Genomic DNA, 6157 nt, shown 5'->3' with positions numbered 1-6157 from the left:
TTATTTCATCCGGTAGGGAAGTAAGTGGGGAAAGGGGAAAGGAATGGGGGAGGCTAATAGAAGGAAGAACAGAAGTAGAAGAGAAAAAGTCTAAGAAAAGGGAAAGGGCTGTAAAAAGGGAGGTCTGTTTGAGGGAAGTAGTGGTCAGAAGCAAAATACTGGAGAGGAGGGAAAGGAGGAAAGGAAAGAGAAAAGCATAACATGGGGCAAATAAGGTTACAGTTAAGTAATTTTAACTGTGAATATGAATGGGATGAACTCTCCCAAAAAACAGAAGTGGATAGCAGACTGGATTAAACATGAGAATCCTACAATATGTTGTTTATAAGAAATACAGTTAAAGAATAGTGATACAAAAAAAGTAAAGGTAAAAGGCTGGAGCAGAATCCATATTATGCTTCAGCTGAAGCAGATCTAATTAAAAGGAAGGAAACTACATCTTTCTAAAAGATACCATAGATAATCAAGTAATATCAATACTGAATATATGCACCAAGTGGTATAGTATCCAAATTCCTAGAGGAGAAGTTAAGAGAGCTGCAAGAAGAATTAGACAGCAAAACTATTCTAGTGGGGTATCTCAACCTTGCTCTTTCAGATCTAGATAAACAAAACCACAAAATAAATAAGAAAGAAGTTAAGGAGGTAAATCAAATTCTAGAAAAGTTAGGTGTGATAGAACTTTGGAGAAAACTTAATGGAAACAAAAAATAATATACTTTTTCCTCAGCAGTGCATAGAACTTAATACAAAAATTGACCATTTATTAGGATATAAAAACCTCAAAATCAAAAGCAAAAAGGCAGAAATAATAAATATATTTTTTTCAGATCATGATGTGATAATGCCATAAATGCAATAAAAGGCCAGGGGAAAATATACCAAAAATTGGAAACTAAATAATCTAATCCAAAAGAATGAGTAGGTGAAACAACAAATCATAGACACAATTGATAATTTTGTGCAAGAGAATGACAATAATGAGACAACATACCAATTTTATTTTGCCCTAAATCTGATCATCTAAGTGAAATGGATCAATAATTACAAAAATATAAATTGCCCAGATTAACAGAAGAGGAAATACATTAATTAAATAGTCCCATGTTAGAAAAAGAAATTGAACAAGCTGTTAACCAACTCCCTTAGAAAATATCTCCAGGATTAGATTTACATGTAAATTCTACCAAACATTTAAAAAACAAATAATTCCAATACCATGCAAACTATTTGGGAAAAGAGGGAAAGAAGGAGTCCTACCAAATTCCTTTTATGACACAGACATGGTTCTGATACCTAAACCAGGTAGGATCAAAACAGAGAAAGAAAATGATCAATTTCCCTAATGAATATTGATGTAAAAATATTAAATAAAATACTAGCAAAGAGATTACAGCAATAATACACCAATACAGAATAATACACCATTCACAAATTTAGCAAAGTTGTAGGACACAAAATAAATTCACATAAATCATCAGCATTTTTTTATATGTTACCAACAAAGTCCAGCAGCAAGAGATAAAAAGAGAAATTCCATTTACAATAACAGTAGATAATATAAAATATTGGAAGTCTACATGCCAAGAGAAAATCAGAAACTTCATGAACATAATTACAAAATTTCCACACAAATTAAGTCAGATCTAATCAGTTGGAAAAATATCAAGTGCTCATGGGTAGGAAGAATGAATATAATAAAAATAATAATACTACCCAAATTAATCTACTTATTCAGTGACATCCCAAGAAATACAGAGCTAGAAAAAAATAATAACAAAGTTCATCTGGAAGAATAAAAGATCAAGAATTTCAAGGGAATTAATGAAAAAATGCAAATGAAAGTGGCCTATCTGTATCTGACCTAAAACTATATTGTAAAGCAGTGGTTATTAAAACTATTTGGTACTGGCTAAGAAATAGAGTAGTCAATCATGGAATAAGTTAGGTTCACAAGACACAATAGTCAATGATTATAGTAATCTAGTGTTTAATAAACCCCAAAGACCTTAGTTTTTGGAATAAAAATTCACTATTTGACAAAAACTGCTGGGAAAATGTTTTTAAATTGGAAATTAGTGTGGCAGAAACTAGGATTGACACACATCTAACACCATATATCAAGATAAGGTCGAATTGGGTTCATGATTTAGACATAAAAAGTAATATTATAAGCAAATTAGAAGAACCAAGAAAAGTTTACCTCAGATCTATGGAGAAGGAATTTGTAGCCAAAGAAGAATTGGAATACATTATTGAATACAAAATGGATAACTTTGATTATTTAATATAATCAATATAATATGTTAATTATTAATAATATTAATATAAGTAAAATGTTAAAAAGTTTTTGTACAAACAAAACCAAGGCAGACAAGATTAGAAAAAAAGCAATAAACTGGGCGGGGGTGGGGGGGGGGGGGAGGATTTACATTCAAGGGTTCTGATAAAGGCCTCATTTCTAAATTGTCCAGAGAATTGACTCAAATTTATAAGAATTCAAGTCATCCTTCAATTGATAAATTATTAAAGGCTATGAACAGACAATTTTCAGATAAAGAAATCAAAACCATTTCTACTCATAGGAAAAATGCTCTAAATTACTATTGATCAGAGAAATACAAATTAAGACAACTCTGAAGTATCACTACACACCTTTCAGATTGGCCAAGATAATGATGAATGTTGGAGGGGATGTGGAAAAAGTGGGACATTAATACATTATTGGTGGACTTGTGAACTGATTCAATCATTCTAGAGAGCAAGTTGGAACTATGTCCAAAGAGAGATCAAACTATGTATAACCTTCGATCTAGCAATGTTTCTACTGGGGTTGTGTCTCAAAGAGATCATAAAGGAGGAAAAGGGATCCATGTACAAAAATGTTTGTTGCAACCCTTTTTGTAAAAAACTGGTTTGGAAACTTAGTGGATGCCCATTAATTGGAGAATGGCTGAATAAATTATGGTATATGAATGTTATGGAATATTGTTGTTTTATAAGAAACTTTTAGCAGGATGATTTCAAAGAGGCCTGAAGAGCTTACATGAACTGCTTAGTGAAGTGAGCAGAACCAAGAGATGGTAGTACACTGCAACAGCAAGATCATATGATGATCATTTCTGATTGATGTGGCTCTTTTTAACAATGAGATGATTCAAGCCAGTTCCAATGGTCTTGTGATGAAAGAGCCATTTATACCCAGAGAGAGGACTGTGGGAACTGAGTGTGGATCACAACATAATATTTTCACTCTTTTTGTTTTTGTTTGCTTGCATTTGTTTCCTTTCTCATTTTTTTCCTTTTTTGATCTGATTTTTCTTGTACAACATAATTGTGAAAATCTGTCTAGAAGAAGTGCACATGTTTAAAATATATTGGATTACCTATCATCTAGAGGAGTTTGGAAGAAGGGAGAAAAAAAATTTGGAACACAAAGTTTTGCAAGAGTGAATATTGAAAATTATCTATGCATATGTTTTAAAAATAAAAAAACTTTAATAAAAAAGATAAAAACAAAAAAGCATTTAAAGTTATATTTCAAGTATCATAACAATCCTATGAGTTAGTCTCTAAATCTATTTTAATAGATGAGAAAACTGAAAGATTTATAGACTTGTCCATGGTCCCACAGCAGAAATTAACTCAGAACTCAGGTCTTCCTGACCTGTCTAGTACTAAATAATTCTGCCTCCTTCTTATACAATCCTAGATCCTCTGGGGGAAGTGTACCATATGTTGGACTTCCATTCCTAATCTTTCCCTCAGCTGACATGTTCCCAGCCCTACTTATCCTTTCCCTCTCTCACATTCCTATGCAGAGGGAAAGAATCTGGAGCTGAAGGTCACAGATTATGAAGAAAGAAGAGAGGAGGAGAGAATGTGATTCCAGATCCAGAACTTTGGACTCCATCTTCTCAGTCTTTTGACACAATCAAGGAAGGACATAAGGACTCTGCTGATTTCAGATTTCGTGCTGTTTCAGGGACATATCCCTGAATGGGGATTTAGGATTAGAGGTTCAGAGGCAAATAATGAGAAATCCTACATTAAAATATTAAATCTACCACTTATTAGCTGTATGAATTGGAGGATGTTTTTAACTTCTCTTAAATCTCAGTCTTTTTATCTGGAAAATGAGGAAAATAACAACAGGTTAGTTATGAGGGTTAGCATGTGGAAGTACTATACAAAATTATTATTGTTGTTGCTGCTGATCCTATAAAACAGAATTATGTGAAAATACTATACAAAATTGTTGTTGTTGTTGCTGATCCTATAACAGGATTGTTTTTCACAGCTCTTCCCACTCCTTGACCACCCACGCTTCCTCCAGCTTCCATGCTTGTTACACATTGTCCTTCTCTTCACTCCTCATCAATCATCCTCTGTGGAATTTGGCTTAAGGTGATGAGATGAGACCAGGGCAGTGACAGCTCCATTAGTACTCCTGGAAGAAACAGAATCTGAGAGAAACAGAGAAAAAGAGAAAGACAGAGACAGAGACAGAGAGAGAGATGGAGAGAGAAAGAGGATAGGAGAGAATCAGAGAAAGAGACAGAGAAAGAGATGGAGAGAAACGGAAAGAGACAGAGACAGAGACAAATAGAGAGATAATCTGTTGTTGGTGGTGTTTTCTTTTTTTTTTTAATACATATTTGTATTTATATCCCCAGCAGCTAATACTATGTCTGGCTGCTCACAGGCTCTTGAGTGATTGGTTGATTGATTGATTGGGTGAGAAGAGGAGGGACATGGCAGCAAGTGATGTCAAATTCAAATACCTGAACTACAGGCAGAATGTTGACTTAAAAATTGATTACATATAAAAATATCCATATTCTGTTATATTTTTATTTTTCACTAAACATTTTCAAATTATACTTTAATTTGGGTTTAGGGAATATGGCATAGTTTCATATCTCTGGAATAATAGATAAAATGCTGGGCTGAGAGGCAGGAAGTCATGAATTTGAATCCTGCCACAGATACTTACTAGCTGTGTTTTTCTGGGTAAGTCACTTAACTTTACTAATCTCAGTTTCTTCAACTGAAAATGGGAATAATAGCAACAACTATCTCACTGCAATATTGTGAGGTTCACAGTTTTAGAGGGGAAGGGGTCTTAGAAGTCATCTCAGTCTCCTAAGCTGTACTTGATAACCCAATGTGTAGAGAACTGGTCTGAAGTCAGGAAAACCTGAATTCAAATCTTATCTCAGATATTTACTAATTATATGACCCTCGAAAGTCACAAAATCTCTGGCTTCTTCAGTTTCCTCGACTGAATAAGAGGGATAATAATAGAACCTATCTCCTAAGGTGGTTGTAAAAACAGAGTGAGAGAGACTTGACATAATAGGTACATAATAGGTATTCATGGGGAAATCCAAGCTCAACAAAATAACTGTTTGGACATGCATACATATATTGTATTTAATTTATACTTTATCATATTTAACATGTATTGGTCAAATTGACATCTGGGGGGAGGAAAGGAGAGGAAAATTTAGAATAAAAGGTTTGGCAATTGTCAATGCTGTAAAATTACCCATGCATATATCTGGTAAATAAAAACTATAATTAAAAAAAAAAAGAAATCCAGGCTCAACAAAATAAATGACTTTTCTAGGGTCACTCTAAGTAAAAAGGATCAAAGGCAGGATTAAAACCAAAGAAACTGATTCTGAGTTCAGTGTTCTTTTTGTTGGCCCATACAAATGAGATGATGTATTTAAAGTGTTTGAAGCCCTACATAAATGTCAATAATTATTACTATAATGACCTTCCCAAGGCCTTTCTTTAACTTAGGCAGAAAAAGAAAAATGATAAGTATCTCCCCCCACTAATGATGAAATAGTTACCTTTACTACTTTGATTTATAGAGACCTGAGGTCAAATTATTACTTCTCAGGATGTGACCTTAACATCACTTAAGTCAATACCTTAAAATCTCACTGGTAAGAGTACTCTCTCCATTAATGCAGTTCTTTAGGACGCTTGTCTTTATCCTTCCATGAATCTTCCATAGAGAATCCACTCAGGATTGTGGGATGGTCTTTCTTTCATTTTCTTCACATTGCAATGGGGAACCTAAGCTGTTTATGTCTAATGTGTATCTTCTTTAAAATGCCTTTTTGCTGGCACTTAGTCCTGG

This window comes from Sminthopsis crassicaudata, chromosome 4, assembly GCF_048593235.1.
Source record: "Sminthopsis crassicaudata isolate SCR6 chromosome 4, ASM4859323v1, whole genome shotgun sequence".
NCBI lineage: Eukaryota > Metazoa > Chordata > Mammalia > Dasyuromorphia > Dasyuridae > Sminthopsis > Sminthopsis crassicaudata.
Note: the sequence above shows the minus strand (reverse complement) of the source record.